The sequence below is a fragment of the Mesocricetus auratus genome, unplaced genomic scaffold (genome assembly GCF_017639785.1).
Source record: "Mesocricetus auratus isolate SY011 unplaced genomic scaffold, BCM_Maur_2.0 Super-Scaffold_100027, whole genome shotgun sequence".
In the NCBI taxonomy this organism is placed as follows: domain Eukaryota; kingdom Metazoa; phylum Chordata; class Mammalia; order Rodentia; family Cricetidae; genus Mesocricetus; species Mesocricetus auratus.
In genome coordinates, this window is record NW_024429208.1 from 16,980,972 (window position 1) to 17,003,786 (window position 22,815).

General features: G+C 41.1%; 1 protein-coding gene and 1 long non-coding RNA gene across 5 annotated transcripts in view; one reads left to right on the plus strand and one right to left on the minus strand.

The window, feature by feature from the left end:
• Arid5b (AT-rich interaction domain 5B) overlaps positions 1–22,815 on the plus strand; it is a 172,959-nt gene that overhangs the window by 30,196 nt on the left and 119,948 nt on the right. The window lies entirely within an intron of this gene.
• Positions 1–22,815, minus strand: part of LOC121134353 — a 55,883-nt gene that overhangs the window by 17,099 nt on the left and 15,969 nt on the right. For both annotated transcript variants that reach the window (XR_005871445.1, XR_005871446.1), the window contains exon 3: positions 2,753–2,815. This is a non-coding gene — a long non-coding RNA (uncharacterized LOC121134353). The remainder of the gene's footprint in view (positions 1–2,752; positions 2,816–22,815) is intronic.

The following is a 22,815-nucleotide window of genomic DNA, read 5'->3' on the forward strand; positions in this document are numbered from 1 at the left end:
ACAATGTGTACCTATAAACACACATACACACACACACATGTGCACGTGTGCACAAAGAATTGTATCTCATAAAACTGTACAGCACATAACATAGTATATAAATTTTTAGAAGTTATATATAGGTGTATTACCTATGTGTATAAAATTGCTTTACTCTAATGGGGCCCAAGACTACGAATTGGGAAATGCCTAGAATGAATATGGTCTGTTGCATTATAGGGTCTCCTTTATGTAAAGCCTCATATTGGGTGACACAGCATATGGCTTCAAAGTAACATTTTATGTGCCATCAAGATCTAAGACTTAATTAGGGCTAGTACTGAACTAATGAAGACTAAATATTTGCTGCAGGTGGGTAGTATGGCATCTAGGAATACCAAGTCAGAATTTCAGGTATGAAGCAACATGAGGCAAATTGGTGATTCACTAACGAGCTAGAAACTGCTGGGGTAGATGTTTAGTCTCTCTTCCTTGTCTTCCACAAAGGAGGGTTGGACTTCAGAGAGATTCTTTCTCCAGCTTTGGAGTGTTCTGGCCATATCTGAACATCAGCTCTGCCTCTGGGCTGTGTGGCCTTAGGTAAATATGTTAAGGTGGAACCTTCTGTCCTCCCATTTGAAAGACAGGGACATGAAAGGTCTCACATGATGAAGGAATTCTTCTGCCTCAGCAGCCACTCCTCCCGTGACTATGAGACTATGTCCACTCTTTGTTGTGACTTATTTGTACCCTCAGTGGCCTTCACTGCCCTGCTCTTCTAGTGTTACTCAAGACCAAAGCTACTGACCTCTGTTTTAGACTAGTTATTTCCTCTTTACATAAAGAGGAACTTCACTTTTAACATATTGAAGTCTTTTTCTTTCAGTCTAGCACAATGCTGATTTTCATGGCCCTGGTTTATGCCTTAATGTGACAACTTCCTTGTTTCTTTCTTTCTTTTTTTTTTTTTAACTTGGAACTTAACTTTTACAAGAAACCTTGATGATTTCTTTTAACTGACAGAGAAAGACTGACTAGCACCAGGGAACTGACTCTCTTTCATGTGACTCTGGTTTGTGGTAAGCTGTGCTGTTTGAGCAATATTCTTAAGACCATGCTGCAGTTTAATAGCAACTGTTCCCCAGCAGCTTTTTGATAGATGTCGGATGGTAACATTTTAGACACACAGCCAAATTGCCATGCACACAATTAGAGAAAATTTATTAAGCTAGCATTCTCTCTTCTAAGCCAAGGAATTTAAAAAATTGTCTTTACATATTAACTGCTAACAGCCACAGTCTTATCAACACAGCGTAACTACTTTTATGATGTGTAAGAATGTTGAATAATAATGAACCTACTGTGTTACCGTCTTAGTGTGATCTCAATTGCATCTCCATTGTCTTGTTTTTTTTCCCCTTAACATCAAACTCTTTCCTTGATTTTTTTAAATTTGAATTATAGAATATAGTGTTACTAATAAAACATTAAACAGGAAACCCATGGGGGACAAAAGGCTATGTAGATGGTTAAGCTTGATGTCACACATGTAAACAAGATTATTTATAGCAGAGTTGTTTTCTGTTTCAAAGAGATAGTTTATAGATGAGCACAAAAAGAAGCCCAATTTCTTAACTCTATTTGAAAAGAGTTTGAGAATCTTGGATCCTTAATAAAAAAATAAAAATAAAATAAAAAGAAAAAAGAAAAGGAAAAAACTGTCTATAATCCACCCTACCCCTGCCAGACCCCTCAATTGGTGCCAGCAGAAATGAGTTTGTCTAACTATTTAAAGCATTTGATGGGGGTTTGATCTTGAAAATGTAGACTTGTGGCTTTGGAATAGAATTGCATTTTAGATTTACTAGGAGAATGGTTAATGGTTGCCTTAGAATTATCTGGACTCCTAGAAGATTTGGGGTGTTTGTGTGTGTGTGTGTGAGAGAGAGAGAGAGAGAGAGAGAGAGAGAGAGAGAGAGAGAGAGAGAGAGAGAGAGAGAGAGAGAGAGAGAGAGAGAGAGAGAGAGAGAGATTTGGGACCCATTTCTGAGATTTTGCTTGGGAAAAGAACTTTCAACAGGAAGCTTGATTGACAGGCCTCTGGGGGATGAGAAAGACCACATACCTTTTATTTTTGTACGTGCAAAGTACCCCTTTAAGGACAGAATTTAGGGCCTTGAAATTCTACTGGGCTGGTATGAGCTGTGGGGAATTCGAGACAAATAGCTTTCGTAATTGGAATGCACACTGTGTTGTAATAACGTGCAAAGAGAAACACAAACTTTCCTTAATGTAATGAGTTTCCATTATCTCTGGGATCTGAAATTTGTGAGTCCACATTGTTGGGATTTCAACTGGGGACTTTTAGACCAGGTGTTGTTGGCCATGCACAGTCCTGTACCAGTGACTTTCTCCTCAGCCTCTTCTGTTCTCTGGCTGTTACGTGAAAAGATTTGCTGGCCTTTCTTTCTACCTCAGCGTTCTCTCTCTGTCTCTGTCTCTCTGTGTCTCTGTCTCTCTGTGTCTCTGCCTCTGTGTCTCTGTCTCTGTCTCTCTCTGTCTCTGTCTCTGTCTCTGTCTCTGTCTCTCCCTCTCTCTGCCACACCAAAACCACCTCTAATACCACATCTTTAGTTTGAAGCTCTCCCCTTGCCAGGCCCTTCCTTCTGTAGAGCCTTTCTCTTTGTTCTCATCAAAGAAAACTGAACTTTGAGATTGCTTAAGGACCCTACCCCCTGCTGGCCCGGAAGTGAGCAGAGAACGGAAAACTCACCTTTTTGTGGATAAAGTCAAGCTTTCAGCGTGCTGTTTTTCTTTAAAGCCCAGTTCCCCTAGCCTGTTCAAAACATCAATAATAACGAAAGAATTAGGTTGACCCTTACAGACAGATTTGTACAATGTAAAAACCAGTGAAATGAAAGAACCCCTCTAGCACTCGTTAGTAAGTTCCCTCCCATTCCAGTTTGTGTCATTTCCTGTCTCCCTGTGAACAGCAAAAGAACAAAATAAAACAACACAAATGTGTATCTGGCAACAAATTAATGCTGTACACAGAAAAACATTGCCCAGTGGTAGCTCCTGTAAAAATCACCTCTATTTTTTAAACCTTCCAGAATTTTCATTTAAGACTCTAAATGAGTGCTGGCAACAACTACAGATTCAGATAGTGAAAAAGCTAATCGTTAAAACCATAAACACTTCTGAGATATGTCTGAGATATGATGCAGCACATTTATCGTGCCCCCCCTCCCTGGAAAAGAAAGTTCCACATGAAACCAACAACACCAATTGAGGTTTTCCTGGGGTGGGGGTTACTCTTTCAGCCCATTTCATACTGAATTTCTTTTTTAAGTGAAGAAAAATAGCCATGTAAAAACAGAAGGGTTAAAGAATGTGTTATTCATAAGCATAACGAACACAAAAACCTGTTCTTCCAGAAGAATCAGACTGATTAAATCATTCACTACACAAGCCTCTAGTTATTTATTTTTGTCTTTAGAATTACAGTACTTAGCTTTGTAATAAAGTGGACCTGATACCCATATTTGGTATGGCAGTTAGGAGTAGTCAAATGAAGAATTATTTCATTTTACAAAAATTTTAGCAACTTAGGAGTATAAATACTATCAGTTAAATATAGCAAACTTGCATTTTTTATTCCTTGGGCTATAGTTTGAAAAAAATCAAATTATTTTATATAACACTGTTTCTCACAGAGTTCCTTTAAGTGAGGTATGAAAGCCGCGGTGTAAGCTTTATTGGCCTATAAATATGTCATTATAGTTGGACTACATTTATATGCTTTGGATTGTTGTTTAAGCCAAGAAAATATGTCTCTACAGGTTGATTTTTTATTGAAATCCTTTGAGGCATACAGCAAAATGTGTTTTAGGCCAAGGTTATTAAAACAGCACGTCCCCCCTCGTCCCCTCCCCCAGCTTTTTCAACAGACTCAGTGTCAATTACCATACCACTATCTGTCTGCGGATGGGCAGTTATGAATGGTCTCATCTCTAAGTACATCTTTAGAAGAAAAATATTAAAAAGAGAGGTGGTTGAACAAGAGAGAGAGACAGACAGAGAGAGAGAGAGAGAGACTCTCTGTGTGTGTGTGTGTGTGTGTGTGTTTAAGACCTGCCTGAATGTAATGTTAGCTAAGTGTCTGGTTCTACATCTTTTCAAACAGAGAGTGGGCACCTACCTTTCTCTACTAGCATTGGCTTCCTCTGCACTTTGCATAGTAGGTGGACCACAAGAAGGATGTTGCCTCTCCCCATAGATTTCTTGCTCACTGGAGAACACCTGAAGTCACCATATGCACATGCCTTTGAGTTCTTTGTTTATAAAATGAATGATAACATACAGCCTCCTTTATGATGTTGGGTTTTGGAGGCTACCAACTGAGGATAGTCTAGTTGGGATCTTCAGGAGCATTTGTGACATTTTTTTTTTTTTGGTTTTTCGAGACAGGGTTTCTCTTTGGCTTTGGGGGCTGTCCTGGAACTAGCTCTTGTAGACCAGGCTGGCCTCAAACTCACAGAGATCCGCCTGCCTCTGCCTTCCAAGTGCTGGGATTAAAGGCGTGCGCCACCAACGCCCGGCGCATTTGTGACATGTAAGTCTAGGTTATTTGCATTATACTAGCATAATCAGGTAGAAGTTGTGTGTGGTCAGGGACTGTGTGGTACCATGTTAGTGCCCTGGTTTGTTCCTGATGTCCCTAATCACAGTTTCTCTGGACTCAGAGCAGCGCTTCCCTCCGCAATGCTTCACCCAATAGAAGATTCACTAAAGTCTTCATATATATAAATATTTAATAGATAATCTTTATATATAAATATATGTAATACAATGTTCCTGCTTGTCTTTTAATCTAGTCACAAACCTATCCATGTAATTACTATATATGGTTAATAAATGTGTTATTCACATGTTTAAACTGATATTCACAGTAATATATAATTCATAATTGAGATATGTTGTACACATATGTTATCATTCATATTGTAAATTACACAATTTTTTTCTCCTGAAAATTCTATTAAAACAAGCTGAGCCATACATGGCCAATAATACAAGGAACCCCTCGAATTCTTAGTTAAAAGTTGACTAGAGTTGCTGCTTAGAAATTCCTAAGCCTGGTATTGCAAATGGTTATTTGTAGTCACTTCTGAGTGTGGAGTGTCATGTGGCTTTCCTGAAGTATCCAGGGCAAAGACTTGCTACTCTTTGCTGTAAAGAAAGAGCATGGAGATTTCTCATTAGAAACAGGTTACAAGCACGAGCTAATCAAATCACCAGGATTGGACACTTCTCATTAAGAAAACCCTCCCTTCCTCCCCGCCCCCATTCTTTCTTCTTCCATCTTTCCATATAGTAAGAGGTCTTCTGAAAATGCTTGCAGAATGTATTATAATCATAGGTGCTTAGCTGAACCAATTCCAACTGAAACTTGAGAAATTTCTTAGATGATATATGTTTGCAATATTCTATTTGTGAATAATTTGGAGAAGCTCCTACAGAACCACTCAAAAGGCTTTGGCCTGTGCACTATCCTTACTTTCAAACTAGAATGATCCTTCTGAGGGATGTTCTTCTGAGGTCCTCTGATAGTTCCTGTGTTCACTTGATTCTTTCAGAATCTTATCATAGTACTTCTGATCCCAGAGAAGCATGCTGTTCCAGTATCAGCATGGCTCCTCCAGAAGTTGCTTTTGACACTGTAAAGTGATAACCCAGAAATCCTTTAGGCTAAGGCAGGAAGGTCATGAGTTCAAACCCAGCCTGGACTTGGAGTCAATTCAAGGGCAGGCTGAGTTACGTACTGTATAAGGTGATTCTGTCTCCAGAAAGAAAAAGAAAGGGCTGGCAAGATGGCTCTGCAGGAAGTGGGGCTTGCTGCCAAGCCTGATAAACTGAGTTCAATGCCTGGATCATGGTGGAAGAAGAGAACCAACTCCCACAAATTGTCTTCTAGTCACACATTCAATAAGTAAGTATGTGTGTTTTTTAATGAGTATATTCAAACATCCATAAATCTATAACTAAGACATCCAGAGTGTCAGAATAGTATCTAAGAATCAGAACCCACAAGATAGCACCTCAAAAGGAAAAGAGATTACTTATTTTATTTGAAAGCAAAAAATTTGACTTGACTAGCTCATTAAATAATGGAAATTATCCTAAAATCATGATGGAATGGACCAGTAAAAAGCTTCCCAATAAGAAATATTCATCTATGTTTCCTGGACCCAGCTATTGCTCTTGGGAAGAAGTCTTTGCCAAGTTTCATAATGTCTGAGTTGATTGACAGGCATTGGTTGACACTGATTCCATACACACTGCCATCCCACAGAGAGCACATTCCTATCCAAGACCCTTTCATTTGAAATTCCCATAGATCTGAGAAGCATCCAAATGTTCTACGTTGATACATCCTCTGAAGATGGACAGTTAGTTAACTAGAGAGAAAGAACCTGGCTTTAGAACTCGAAAGGATGTGTTTAGTACAGATTTTTTTCTTTTGTTTTTTGTTTTGTTTTTATTTGTTTTGAGTTCTTTGTAAGATTGTCAGGGTAGAAGGGACCTTAGTGGACATTATTCCAGTTAAATTTTCTTCCCTGCTGCTCTGTGACAGTCTTTAGTTCTGTCTTTATTTAGCTAAACAACCTCAATGTTTTCAACTCTTTCCCCGGATGTGGTTTTCAAGCTCCCTCACCATCCTGGTTATTCATCTTAGGATATATCCTGAGTGTTTGTATTACAGTGGTTTATTCATTTATATTGTGAGGTACTGTTTTGCTAAGAACCCTACAGCTCAGAGTCAAAGTGGCTTTCAGGAGCATAGAGACCACTGTACAGTCATCCCATAGAGCCAGATTTCCAACAGCTGCCTATGCCCTGGCGCCTCTAGATATGACGTAACCCCAGTGAGGCTTAGACTCTTCCATGGTTCTTCACAGTCTTGGCTTTCTATACCCCTGGGAAAAGAAGGAATGTTATTTTGCCACCACCCCCTCCTCAAGTTTACTTTTCTGTTTTTGATTTGAGTCCCTCCTATGTAATACCAAGTTCGGGCTATTACTTAATGAACATCATTATTTATAAATCATGAATATGCCTTTTGTGAAACATTGCTAGTTAGGCTGTGACTTTCCATGGCCAGAATCCCTATGATGGCACACCACAGCATGTGAGGTGTAACCTGTACATACTGGGTTTTCTCTCAATAAGTATCCATATGTGAAGGCCAGCCTAATACCTGGTTTCCTTCATCTACTCTAACAAACCCAGTGAAGTCTAGTGAGACCTCTCCAACTTACCAAGTGTGGCAGTTTAGTTTACACTGCCCTCCTGAACTTCTGATGTGGTCGTCTTTGTGCTTAGTTTTTCCATCTTGTTGGTGTTTCAGGGTTTTTTCCCCCCACTGGTACCCTTTCATGCATTAAATTATTGATGGTCAGTTTTACAATAAGTTCATGATAAGGGAGGAAACCAGCTCATACTTTTGTTCTGGCTTCCTTGGTGAGATATGCTAATTTCACAACAACAGCGGTGAGATTGCCATCTGATGGGAAGATAATGGAAGATGAAAAATGATTCGTTGAAGTCCCATCTCGTGAATTCCTTTGCCTCTTCTACAAACTTTGAGTCTGTTGGGGAAATCTCTTGACCTCACAGAGGCTATTACAGTTCCAGGAGCATAGACAAACCTCCAAACTAGAAACACTGACTTCAAGTTGCCTTTTAGTTACTTTCTTGTCTTAGGGCAAAATGTAAGAGAAGAACGATTTGACTCATGTTTTCAGAGGGCTAGTTAGGTCCATCCTCAGTGTACCTCTTTGGCAAAGACATCACAGCCAAGCAGGAAGCAGAAGGCCGGAGAAGACTTAGTGGCTAAATACAGTAACCCCTGAGGAGTGGACCCTCGGTGATCTGCTTCCACTAGCTCATCTGCACCCCCAAGACTCCCCACAACCTCCTAACATAGTGCCACTTGTTGAGGACCACGATCCTCCGTGAGGCAGTTCGTACTCTATCCGTGATTGAAGTCAGTTGGCCCATCCTAGTCTGTTGAGCATCTCTTATAAAGATGCAGCTCTGATCTTTCTTCAGGGACATTTTTTTCGAGGTTTAATTCAGCATTGCCCTCTTTTAGTTCCGGTCGTTATGACTCTTTCTGTTGCCCTCCATCCTCTCAGGTCTAGCCCCAATATGATTACCCACAATAGATCACTATGACAGTCCCTGATACCTTAGAATGCAAAGCATGCATGTCCTACAGGTGAGCTGACATGAAGCCCATCCTTGAGCTCAGCATTCAGTCTTCATGTGCTTTAGGATTGACACCCATTCTTCTAAACAGCTCATTTATCTTGCAGAATGCCTTACATGTGAGGTTTTGTTGTGAAACATTGGATTCTCTAAATGTCAAAGATTCACTTCCCCACTCTCCTCTGACCTAATGCAATGTAAGGCTATAGTTCGTACGGGTCACTGTATTGGAAAGCTGAAATTTGGACTCTTAGCCCATTTTAATAAATATATTTATTTAGGACAGGCTAAAACAGAAGTGGATTTTCAAAGACTTTGCAAAGTGGTCTATGCATGGGCAAACAGAATTGTTTGTGTGAGCTTTCCTCCGTACCACACTCTGGGTGCTTTAATTTATACTGTGTTTCTGCAGAGTGCTAAATTCTCTCATCCCCCCCCCTCCAATCCCTGGGCTATAGTCTGGAATGCTCTCTCTCTCTCTCTCTCTCTCACTCTCTCTCTCTCTCTCTCTCTCTCTCTCTCTCTCTCTCTCTCTCCTGCCCTTCCTTCCTTCTTTCTTTTCTTTTTCTTTTTTTGGTGTTTTTGAGACAGGGTTTCTCTGTGTAGTTTTGGAACCTGGCCTGGAACTCCCTTTGTAGACCAAGCTAGCCTTGAACTCAGGTCCGCCTGCCTCTGCTTCTCCAGTTCTGGGATTAAAGGTGTGTGCCACCACCACCCTGCTAGTATGTTCTTTCTTTGGGTCTCCTCCTTTGCTTATATCTTTAATAATTTATCCTGTACATTTTTTTAATATCTCTGAGTCATTGTCAATGCCATCTATAGCCATCCCTTTCCTTGATAACTCCATGGCTACTGGATAAAATGCAGATATTGCAGGAAACCTCCAGCGAACTGTGTAACTCAGGTCTCTATCTGTTTCCTTTTTTTTTAAGAAATAATAATTTGAGTTTGTTGTTTCTGTGTTCACTTTGGGAAAATGTAAGTTAAACAGAGAAACAAGAAAGGAGGAATGTGACTGTTGGCTTTCTTCTCCCTTAGAGAGGTAAGTCCGCTCATCTTTCCAGGTGCTCTTCTTTGTGGACAGGCAAGGCTTAGGCACCCCCAACCAAAATAAAGTGGACTGTTCGGGAGTCTGCCCCCATGCCCGATTGTGTAGAGAATGATATGACTATGCCCCTGTGCTGTAATCCATTTTTATCTGGCCGGGGAATGTTTCGCTGCTGAGGTGCTCCATACTTTGACTAATTATTGTTGGACTTTTCAATGGTTTCTAGTTCTCACCAGCTCATCCATGACTGTTTATCCATTTGCAGAGGGGAAAGGTCGCTGTCTCCGAGTGCACCCAGACTGTTAAGTCAGCCTGTGCTTCTCCCTGCTTGTCTAACCCTGTCCCTGCCTCTGTAAACCTCTTCTGCCTGAACCTGACAACTCCCCAGTCTCCCAGCTTCTCCAGGGTGCTTTTGACCTTCTTCTGCCTTTGTCCCGTAGGGATGCCCCTATCAAGACCTGTGTGTGGGAGACTTCTCCTTGCTCTTGAAACTCTTGGCCATTGAATGCATGGGATTTCCCTCGCCTGATTGGCCTCTTATCACACTGTGTGTCTCTACCACCTCGCTGAGCGCCTATGTGTATGTGGATGCTTCTGGCTTATCTTCCAGGAACAATCTGAACCCTCTGTGTTGGACTCTGACTTCAAAGCTCTATCTAGTAGGCTGAGCAAACATTTGGCTTTTATAATCGGTCTTCTGAAATCTCTCCTTTCAGTCCACCTGAGCCTTCTCTGTCCATTCAAAGGTTGATTTGATTTTGTTACCGCACTTCCTGACACACCTTGTAGCGGAGGAGCTGTCTAGCTGGGTATTTAGTTGTGAACCTTTGGGGAAGGGAGGCTAATTAGTAATCAGGGATCTGGGAGAGCTTTTTGAGTGAGATTTTCAACAAGGCTGAGGCTATTTGAAGATTGGTAGAGGCATTAAAGGGAATGGGAGTGTGCCTGTATGTATGTGTGAATGTGTGTGAGTGAATGTGTGTGAGTGTGAATGTGTGAGTGTGTGTATGTGTTTTTGTGTGTGTGACTATGTGAACATGTATGTGTGAGAGTGTGGATATGTGTGAGTGTGTTTGTATGTATGAATGTGTATGTGTGTATAAGTGTGTGTGAGTGTCTGTGTATGTGGATATGTATGAATGTGTATGTATGTGTGAGTGTATTTGTGTATGTATGAATGTGTATGTGTGTATAAGTGTGTGTGAGTGTCTGTGTATGTGGATATGTATGAATGTGTATGTGTATTTGTGTATGTATGAATATGTGTGAGTGTGTGTGTGTGTATGGGGCAAACTTTCCATATTAATACTGGCACTTGCTAATGTTTCTTTTCCTCAAGGGAATACCAACTCTGCTACAGATTTGCAGCAGAGACAAAAACATTCAGGGAAGTGAACAAGTCCAGACTGGACTCGTTCTGTGTTATCTTTTTTTATTATCGGCTAGTTTGTAACCTGCCTTTGTATTTATTTATTTCCTTTTTAGGTGACAGGTTATTAAGGAGATGGCTTTAGCTCCACATTGAATGCTTCTTTTTCTAGGCAACTACCCCATTGTCATTCTCAGCTCCCTTAAAATGGTTACTTGCTAATCGTTGAGGAACATGGGCCCCACCTTCCAACAACCCAGTCTACTCCTTTGGCTCACAAAGACAGCATTCTATTAGGCCCTGTAGGAACAAAGCCCTGGGCCTGGCCTATTCTCTCCATAAGAAATAAAACATTGTTTTCATAGTCGTGCTGATAATAAGGGAGAGTTCAAAGCATGACGAAACATATACTTTTCTAGTGAAAAAAAAAAAACAGTCTGTGGTTACCTGGTTAATTATGCGTCACGTGATGGCTGTGTGTATAAACACGGCCTTTTCACATGTGCAGTCTCTGTGTGGCTTTCTTTTCATCCTGCCTCCTTCTGTTGCTTTTCAAATTGACAATGCTCATTTAGTGCCCATTGTTTTCTATCAATGTTTTCAATCAAAGATCTGGAGGAATGGGTAGACACACAGTAGCTTCTTTCCGAGAACTGTGCCGGGTCCCCTCCTCCTCCCCGGCCCCTCCCGTGGTAGACTTAAAAGACAGACTTGTGCTGCGTTCATTGTTCCCTACAATATATGGTCCTGACATTTTAAGTATGCCTTGATTGCTTATCTGTAAAACAAGGTCAACAATGCCTGTGTCACAGGACTGGGAAGGATCAGATCAGAGCACGTGTGGTGGACACCCGCACACAGTGGGTGTGCACTTAGCTACTGATAGCAGTTTCTTTTTGTGTCTCCTTCAGCCAAACAAACCTTCTAAACTGCTGTCTCCTCCCTTCTCCCAAGCCCAGCAGAAGGCTGAAAGTCAAAAGAATGTGAAGGTGTATTAATAGGTAACAGCAGTGACTGGTTTAATTCTTAACTCACAGACACCAAGTTATCTATTACAAGGCATGGGAATGGACTCAGAACTGTGTGAGCCAGGCCCCTCAATTCTCTGAGGGCTCCAGAAAGCCTTGAGAGTTCTTTTGAAGTGCTGTTTAATATGATTTTAATCTTCCGATTCTAAAATTCACCTAAGTAGGTGTTGTCCTGCAAACCACCTGCCTTGCCCTTTCTCTGACCTCTCTTTGATCATAAGTGAATCCTATTTGGTCAGAACTTTTGCTGCTGGGAACTCAGAATGTACTTTGAAGGGGTTGCCGCCAGTAGTCTTGTATCACTGGCCAAGGGACAGTCCCAGCTGGAAATCTTGCATCCTTGAGGTGTTTTAATGATTCCATAAGAAAGCAAATTATGAGCCAGGCGTTGGTGGCGCACGCCTTTAATCCCAGCACTTGGGAGGCAGAGGCAGGCGGATCTCTGTGAGTTCGAGGCCAGCCTGGTCTACCGAGCTAGTTCCAGGACAGCCTCCAAAACAATACAGAGAAACCCTGTCTCGAAAAAAACCAAAAAAAAAAAAAAAAAAAAAAAAAAAGAAAGCAAATTATGCCAACTTGGCCAGGGTTTGGGGTGTTGTTTGAATTGAAGGGCATGAGCAAGAATTCTCTTTGTATGTTAGAATAAACTTTATGGGCTGTAGTGTGAGGGGCCTCAATATGTTAAGAGCACCATACAATGGAGGCTTGTGTCTTGCCTAGGTGCAGTTCGTCATTGTATTCAGAATTCTCCGGAAGAGACTTTGCAGGGGGCCACCGTGGCAATATGTGATTCTGTACTTAACATGGGATGGGGGAAAGACAAGGGAAGGGTTGAGGGCTACCAGTGACGTGTTTGTTCTCTCAAATTGTGTGTAATAACTGGCATGGTTACCTCTCCTACTTCATTCATTACATGGTGTATTTTGCACCCTCGTCTGACTTCACGGCAGTGTAGAGGTCCGACAATATTCTTGGAAGGAATAGAATTGGATGTTAAGGTTAATACTGTCTTAGACATGTTTTAGGATAATGATGAATATTAGAGGATCATAAAGTCTCAGGGTTGAAGTGAACTGCAGCTTTCCTAGTCACAGGGTTCTAATTATGACCTGTTTCCAGTGTCTACTACATTTTGCATGTCATCAGAAGACGTCCCTACTCATTGGCATTTTATTGTTTTCAATGACTGGAGGTTTATAAAGAGCCCAGTTTTATCTTTGATCTATCATTTTATAAAAAATTCTTGCTTTTCATAAATGAAATTTGAATGTATGGATAAGCTGTGGTGTTCACTGGTTCATATTGTCCCTGTTTCTAGTCTTGCGATGAATTCACACAGAACCGATCAAATGTCCACCTGCCCTTGATAATGTTTCAAATGTAAAATAATTCAGCCTTTTTCACTGTGTGTTCTCTGTGTCCCCACTTTTACCTCTCTGGGACATACTCCATTTGCCCCCCCCCATTCTTCAGGACTTCCTGGTGGCCTTTATCTAAGGAGCTGTCTCTGTCACTTTGTTTTGTTTTTTAAAAGATTTATTTATTTATTTATTAATTATGTATACAGTATTTTGCCTGCAATCATATCTGCAGGCCAGAAAAGGACACCAGATCTCATTACAGATGGTTGTGAGCCACCATGTGGTTGCTGGGAATTGAACTCAGGTCCTCTGGGAAAGTAATCAGTGCTCTTAACCTCTGAGCCAGCTCCCCAGCCCTGTCTCTGTCATTCTTAAACCACAGCCGCTTTAGTCTCTATCTAATGAAGAAGGTAGAGATGGGGTAGTGACAAAAGATTGCACCGAGGAGGTTAAGCAGAAGAAAGATCTCGAATCAGGGCTACCCTGAGCTACACGGTGAAATGCTCCCAGAAAACTGAAAGAAAGCACAGCTCCAATGTGTCTTCCCCTTACTCTTACATTTTACCCAAAGTGTGGGAAAAAAAACCAGAGTGCCATGTATAAGAAAAAAGTAAAACAAGACAACCCTCTCACTCCTTCTCTACTTTGGTTTCTTGTGGGATAAGCACCCTGGTCATGAGCGGGGGTCACTTCTTCTGTGGCGTGGATGATCTTTGTTGGTTAGAGGCAGAATCTTGCATCTGAGCATTATTTTGAAGCTGTCTTTGTGAGTGTTGTACAGAGGCCTCTCACAGTCAGTGATCACTGTGGAACCACCAGCCCCAGGCACCTGGAATGTAGCCACTATAAGGCCACAGAAAACACAGAATCCCAGTGATTTTATTTAATTTACATCAAAGGTATTGATTTTCTTGGGAGGTGATTTTTTTTTGTAGCCCAGGCTGGCCTTGAACACACCCTGTAGCTAAAATGACCTTGAACCCCTGATCCTCCCTCCTAATTCCATCTTCCAGGAACTGGGATGATACTATCCACTGCTACACCTGGCTTCTTTTAATTTCAAATTAAAAGCTAGAGAATCCTATTTTTGTTGATATATATATATATATATATGTATATGTATATATATGTATATTATGTTACATATATGTTACATGTTATATATAACTTTATACCTCAGTGAGTTTACATATTATTCTACCTATTACAGATTGGATATGCCAACAATGAAAACTTCATATATTTCATGATGTTTAGCCCAGTCTTTTATTCTGAAGCAGAAACAGCATCTTATAAGGCTCGGGCATCACTTTCTTTTCTGGGGAAAAGAAGCTAATGGTGGGCTATAGCTGACAGATCTAATTTTAAGAGAGATTTTAGTCACACTAGCACTGTCAAAGAAGAACCTAAAATACATGTCATACCAAGTAAGCAAATTTATCAATGCTTAGAGCAGGAATAATCACGAGTCTCATCTTGGCCATAGCCTCATGTATGTGACTGCTTAATGACTAGGACTTCCATCTCGTGCGTCTTTTCTGTGGGTAGGATGTTGCTATAGATGGAGGGTGTCAAGGTCACTTCTGACATGGATTTTATTGAAAGGGCCGGGGCTTGGGTCAGACTTATCTTTCCAGATGGAAATGCTATGCTTCCTAGTAAATGTGACCCCTCTCTGTCTCTGTTAAATACATCATGGTGGGCTAGGGGTGGAGCTAAGAGGTAGAGGAATTGTATAGCACATCCAAGTTCACCCTGCTCTGCAGAATAAATAAAGCAAACAAGCAATTTGAGAAATATCATGGTGGTTCCTAGCAAGAACTGGCAGAGACAACACATACCATTCACTCCTTATTGAAATTCTCAGCTCAGTCTGAGAGTATACTGAGATGTTGAAGCAATAATAATTTAGCTTAAGGCTCTTTTGTGATTTATTAATTTGGATTTTGGAGATTTGGGTTGTTGCAAAACTATGAGATTTCTCATGCTGATGTGAACTCTGGCAACAAATGGCTATCCGGTCTGCCTCAAGGCAACAAGTCTTCCATCTTTTCATTGGGAATCTCTGGTTTATCATAGAACTATTTTCATATTGTATTCTTAGGGTATAGCCTACAAGCCAAGAAGAAAGTTGGCAATTTTAAATCACAAATGATAGAGCTCTTTTAATGAAATGTCAACTTTCTGCTTAGTTACACTATTCATGGTTGCAGATGGGGCCAGTGTGGTTAATCAAACCAGTTCATAGAAGACAATGTCTCCCCAAGGCAGTGTTAGCAGTGAAGTTCATAAAAGCATGGAATTCACCTTGGGCAGAACTCTCTGGATGGCTAAGACTTCTATCACATCAGAGAGGAGGAATGAGACAGAGTCTATAGTTTAGATACCAGAGTCAGAATTGAACAAATAACTGTCATCCTTACTCCACATCCCAAAACAAACACACACAGAGCAAGCAAGATAGCATAGGAGGTGAAGTTGGCCTGGTGACCTGAGTTCAATCCCCAGATGCCATTTAAGGGTAGAAGGAATAAATAAGCTTGATCTCCAGTCTTCACTGTCACATGCTGTCCTCATATCACAACATAATAATGACACACACACACACACACAACTGTGACTTAGTCTATAGTCAAAAGTGTCTGCATGTCTTTCTGGAAATAATCAGCTACATTTCTCCTAGAAAAGCCACTCAGGCATCTCGGCTAAGCCCATATTTATTTTTTAATTTCCAAGTGGCCCATGCAGATGTGGTGGAGAGTACAGCCAGCAAAGCCTGCCAGTCCTGATGAGTGTCTCCCTTAGAGAATGACTTAGGTGCCTTGAGGAGTTAGGGAATGTCAGGAAATATCCACCACCACAAACACCAGAAACTAGGGCACGTATACTCAGTTAAGAACTGCTGGGTTTATTTCCTCTAAAAGTACAAAACCATCACTCACTGAACAGCAAAACCAAGGACAACATGTGCCTACTCACAGTGGGTGGGATACCACGTCTCCACAGTAGGACTTCCATTTCTCACACACAGGTGGGAGGGAAGACATGGCTTGCCCATCTCATTTCTCCTTTGTTTCCAGTAGACATCAATTCGGGGACAGGCAGTAACATTTGCTCTGCTGTCTGGTGGTCTGGATGTGCCATGCCCATGCTATGTCCTCAGGTATTTCTCTTTAGGCCAGTGGTCAACCTGTGTGTGAGCGTGTGAGTGAGTGAGTGTGTGAATAAGTGTATGTATGAGTGAGTGTGCAGATTTGAATGACTCTTTCACAAGGGTCACCTTCAAGACCATCAGAAAACATAGATGTTTACAGTATGTTTCATAACAGTAGCAAAATTGCAGTTACGAAGTAGCAATGAAAATAATTTTATGGCTGGGTGTCAGCACAACATGAGGAATTGTATTAAAAGGTCACAGACAGTCTTAGGAAGGTTGAGAACCACTGGTCTAAACTGTTCAAAGAAGATTTACAGTCATGGTAAGCCATTCAAAACACCTTTTAGCAAAGTACCTTTTACCATGGACAGATATTTTCTATGGCTTAATTTTTATGTGTCAGATTTCACAAACCAAGGTCCACTTATATATTCTTTTGAAGTGCTTTTCCCTCCTCTGATGGACGTATGTTTATTATGGGATTCGATCTCACATTCGGTGCTCTAAATATTTATAAATCAGTGAGTTTTTCTCTTTTACATAGAGAGATCTGGATATTGTTTTTCCTCTGAATTTGGCCTGTTTCCTGTGAGCATGATTTCAAGCTTATGATGAGAAACCTTTTCTTTTTCTTTTTTTCCCTCATCGGGGCCCATCTGCTATTGACTCAATTAAAACACTTTCAAGGAAAAGAATGAGTACCAACTCTCCTCTTTAAAATGAATTCCAAAGCCTGTGAGTGAGCGTGTATGTGTGAGAGTGTGTTGTGAGTGAGTATAAATGTATGGGTGTGTGAGTTAATGTGTAAGTGTATGTATGAGTGAGTTTGTGGATGCATGAGTTGTGTGAGTATGTGTGTGGATGTATGAGTGTGTGTGTGTGTGAATGTGAGTGTGTGAATACGTGTGAGTATTTGAGTGAGTGTGTGTATATGAGTGAGTGTGTAGATGTATGAGTGTGTGAGTATGTGTATATGTGTGAGTATGAGTGAGTACGAGTGTGTGAATATGTGTGAGTGTGTGAATGTGTGTGTATGAGTGTGTGTGTGAGAGAGAGTTGTATGTGTGTGCTTCTGAACATGTATGGAGGTTAGAGGACAACCCTATAGAATCAGTTTTCTCCTTCCGTCTTTGCCTAGGTTCCAGGAATTGAACTCAGGTGACCATGTCTTGTGACAAGTGCCATTACTTGTTCAACTTTCTTGAACACCACCCAACCACCTTCCACCTCCTGCACCTTTTAAGTGAGCACATTGTCTGCTGTGAAAAGGTGCTACTGTTGTGTGCTACAGGAATGCATGGATGGCTGTATTTACATTTTGTACTTGGAGGCTACATAATGTAATAGTAACAGCTCAGAGAACTTGTGTGCTCAGACTCGAACCTATAGTCCTCATTTTTCTGCCTTCATGACCTTTTGCAAGATGCAATTTGGGTTTTGTCACCTATAAAACAAGTCTGCTTTTATGGGGTATCAGCATTTAATAACATACTGGGCTCCATTTGATTAGAAAGATGTCAGGGTCAGTAAAGAACTTAGTAAAGACTAACAAGAATTATCAAAAGCTGAGTTCTTAGATTAGGAAATCCTGGAGTCCCATCATTTATAAACCAGCCTCACAATGTTTTGTGATACTAATGCCTGGCAATTTTATTACTAATTCCCATTATGTAAACTGTTCTGTTTACTTAAATGACTATCTTAAGTGGGAAATTCCATATTACTACTGTAAATAAAAAATACAGATGTGTTTCTGTAAAATGATGGTAAAAATAAGCAAATATGTGTATCCCTGCTCCACATAAGACAGGCATGTATTGGTTGCATTTCTGTTGGTATGACAGCGTATTTGATCAAATGAAAGAAACTTAGAGGAGGAATGAGTTTATTTAGGCTTAGTTCCAATAGAGTCCATCAGTGTGGGGGAAGGTGTGCCGGCTACATCATGTGGCCAATATGGCAGCCAGGAAGCAGAGAGATCACATTTTATCCCTTATGACTTTTTGAAATAGTTCCACCTACTGGGAGCCAAGTGTTCAGACACAGGAGCCTGTGGGGCATCATTTCATAAGCAAATCAAAACCCTTGGGTACCACTAGTGTATAGTCTAGTCATTTTCTTGGAGACTTTTCTCATGCACAAAAGCCCAGCCTAGGTTATGGCTAGCAATGAAGGTTGCATGCAAGCCTGTCAATCACCGTCAAAGTTGGGAGGATAAATCTCTCCTGTACAGAATGGATCTATAAGCTCCAAAGCATATCTGCCCCCCAAGTGTGTAGCATGAAAACAACATTTAACACTTTGTGGGTTAGTGGTGGTGTACCTTAGGGACCAGATGGCTAGATGTTGTAGAAATGGTGAAATAGTTATTTACCTTCATAATACCTGCATTTTTATCTCGCCGCCCATACCCAGTTCTGACTTGGACTAAAAAAACTAAAATTCACAACTCTAGACTATTTACATCTTGGAGTGAATAAAAAAAAACAACAAAAACTAATCACTGTGATTCCCTGCTCTAGTTTTAGTGGGAACTGTTTCCACACAGAATCATATGTAGAACACTTGGTTGCCAGCTATTGGGTTATTTTGGAACATTCTGTAAACTTTACTAGGTAGTCTAGTGGGAGGAAATCTAATGTTACTAGGGCAAATCTTTGAAGCTTTTGCTAGGCTGCTGATCTACTGTTCTCTGTCTCTCATTCACCACAAAATGAAGACCTCCACCTGCATGGTCCCATCAGAGTGACACTCTGTCCATGAGCATAGGGTCAGGGCATCATGGACTGAAGCCTCTGAAACTGTGAGCCCAGATTACGGTTATCTCAGGTGTTTTGGTTGCTTCTTACGCAAGAGTAATTGCAGCTCTTGCATGCCCTGGTCCTGGGTATAAGTTGCTTCTACACAATATACTAGCCAAGAGTCACTTGCTGACCTTCAATTCTCAAAATTGGCAGGATTATAACAACTCACTTGCCTAATTGTGGGGTTTAACGTAAGCAATAGGAAATAAACATAGATTTAAACTTTAGCATCTCACAAAAAATACAAGTAAGGCTCACACTGGATCCTGTTGCATAAATGATAAAAATACAAGGCCCACTGGAAGCAACTTCAAGGCCCCTGCTACTCCCACTAATTACTTAAGCACAAAAGCATGCTTTGGGAGGCTTCCGGAGGACTTGATTGAGATCATTGGTAGTCTGAACATGACATGTGCTTTGAGAAATAGGTCTAGATGTATTTGCCAGACACTTGAACTCCAATAGTGTTCTGAACCCCATCTTCACTGACTGTACACCAGTCTGTTACCCAGTAAAAGAAAAATATACTCAGCCAAGCATATCACCATGGACTAAAAGCAAATACACACAGACATGTTAAAGAAGTCATTAGAAGAATGCACTTGAATACATTTTTTCCAGCCCATGATCAGGATGCTAAATCCATTGAATCATAGCTACCCATGTAAGTTGCCAAAAAGCATTTATGATCTTGGAGTGAATGACTGGTAATTATAACTTACAAGGTTGTACGTAAATGCATGGGGTGGACTGGGGGGATCTGGTGACACTACAAAAAAACCACAAGAGAAACTAGAATGGTTTGTAACGTTAGCAGAACTATGAGAGATACACACACAGTTGTAACACTAGCCTTGTTTTTGTTGTTTTCATGAGGGGAGGGTAGCAAATGACTGGCATTCTGCTAAAAATAGAAACCGCGCACCCCTTTTGCATTAGAGCCAAGGAGAGGATTTGGATGAGGCTCCCCCGTTTGTGTAATGCACGATCACCTCATGAGAGAGTAAGCATAATGAAAATCATCCCTTCCTGTCTCCCTCCTCATTCTTGGCGTTCTCTAAGAGTTCTCTGTAAGTGAAAGTAGACAGCATGGCAGAGCCTTGGGTCTGTCTGCTCCTTGTCCTTGGATTAGCTGGTCCGACTCCCATAGCCACATCTAAAAACTGAAACATTAAATATTCTAGCGAATTCATTACTGTCTCCACTTGTGACATCCTGGTCTGTTACGGAGAACATGGTGAAAGAAGCAACAGACCACCCTGGCCTACTAGCCTTGACCTGAGCCACAGCAAGAGTGGCCTGTCACTGAGGTGACAAGCTCACGACTGTGGCCAGAACTTAGGACATTATAGCCCTGCCTCGGGTGAAGATCCTGGACGACAGGCACCCTCCAGGCTAGTGTCACTGCCTATAGGCCAGCTTGGTAGAGCATTCCTTATTCGAATAAGGAGCAAGATAATTCCTTATAAAGCCTATGAGTTCTCCAGAATGTTCCACAGAAAATAATGCATGTTAAATGTTGGCTGGATTTCACAACTGCTTCCTGCCCCTTGACTTCATTCACTGTAGACTTCGGGAGATGTCAATCCTTGTTAAATTCCTTCTGCACACACTTACTATACGGTGTGCAGACTAATATGTGGTCAGTGCAGAGTACTGGAAGAGAAATGACCTAAGACCTGTACAACCATCCACAGCTTTGGTAGCATTCATATTGGTCAGATAAAGGAACATACAACACCAGAACTCCTGTGACTGGTGTAAAAATCACTACTAGGGTCTACACCAGGGTCATTTTACTTTTGCATATTTCTGTCTCCCTCACATCTTTTCAGATTTGCATCCTTCAAATCTGGGGTCAAAAGTAGATTCCGATTTGCAGAATGATCAACATGATGGAGGTAGGGTAGGGGGGTCAGGAAAGCCGTAGAATCAACATACAAATAAACAGAGGTCACAGGTGGGCACTTGTTACCATGGCTAGAAACACACCTAGGGAGCGCTGGTATGTGCCAGGAACTAACCCTTCAGTGCTTAGACCCATCATCTTCCAGAGAGGAAAAAGTGAGCCCTGCCCGGAGGAGCTGGAGCAGAGGCTATGTCTTGTTCTTTTCACTTGCTGAGATCCTACTGGTGTAGACCAGAGGAAGGGCAGTCCTCACTGCAGGCCTGGTATCTCTGGGTGACTACAGGAGGCCACGTCCATCTAGATTCTGTGTGTAGTTGACTGAAATCCCATCCCATAATGCTTAAGTGAATGGCGCTCTTCATGTGCATGGACTAAAAATAGTTTCATCTGCAGTGGGAACATAGTTTCACATTTATACGAGCATCTGGCCTACGGAATCCAGTACTCCATTCTTTAAATAGCTTCCCCCAGCTCTGGAATACTCAGCCCTGCAAAGCTCTTCCAGCCAAACACCTTGTTTACACAACCCTGTTGAAAGACAAGCAAACTCCTCTTTTCAAATGCAGAAGAATATTAGTTTGGGAACTGACCGTATTTCAGAGTTACCTTGTAGGTATGTGGTGAAGGGGGAATGTGGGCGGCTAAGAAGATTTAAAATGCATTCATTTAGTAAGGTATCTCTGAATTATCTACCGTATTGAGAATTTAGTATTTTCCTAAATCTGACTCCTACACACGTAGGTCAGGTGTGAGTTTGTAGTCTCTTCTAGACCGTCATATGTAAATGCAGTTAAAATGAAAGTTTTGGGAGCTGAAAAATTCATGGCACTACTAATACCCAAGAATAATAGAAACATAATCCTATGTCCACTTCGCCTTCTCCACCAGAGACGTTTGGGGGCCGGAAATCATTTGACAGCAAGCAATGAATGTACTTTTGTTAGTCTTCGGGGGCTACTAATGGTTAGTCTTCATGAAGAAAAATGTGAAAATAACATACTGAAAGGTAAACATTACAAATGGATGGCTAATGATTGGCTGTTACAGTCCAAACGGGCAGGTGTTTTTTTTTAATAGTTTTATGACCCTTGCCCAGCATTTACTGAAAGACATTATGTATTCACAGTTACATATTTCAAGTCTATCCTGCCTTTGAACATCCTTCTTCAAAGACAATAGGAAATTGTCTCCACATCATAGACATGTAGAAGGAGAAGAGTGGAGAGGAGAGGAAAAAGAAGAGGGAGAGAGAGGGACTGACTTTTCAGTGTATATGGGTTTTAATGTACTGAAAAATCAAAAGAGACTTTAAAATCTAGTTCATGAACCCGAAATCACGGGGTAGACTAATGATACACCAGCAGCCCCAAGCTCCCCACCTCACCATCCTGTTCGAGGTGATACAATTACTCTCCAGTTCATTCAGTACAAGACAGTCAAGTTTTGTCTCTCTGTGAGGTAAATGACTCTTATACATATAGGTCAATTGGGGGTTGGGGAGGATGAGGAACAGAGGAAAGAGGGAAGGAAGAAAGGAGAAGAAGAAAAAAGACTTGTTTCTGAATATATAACAAATAGAGTGCCTGGGGTCTCTAGCTTTACAGTTTACGTTCATTTAAAAAAGCAAACAAAAGCAGCATTTCCATCTTTTAGGAACATGTGAACGGGGGACCAGAATGGTGAGGAGTCAGTCCTTGTAGATTAACTCTTCTGTAAAGAAAAGAATGTCTGCAGATCGCAGGTCACTAAAATGTCAACATATGGCTGTATTTGAAAAGTAGAATCATTAAGCTGTGTTTTAGTCATCGATGTTAAAATTAGATCTGAGGCCACGCTCTCGAAGAGGTAGGCCAGGAGTTGTTTTTCACGGTCCACCAAAATAAATG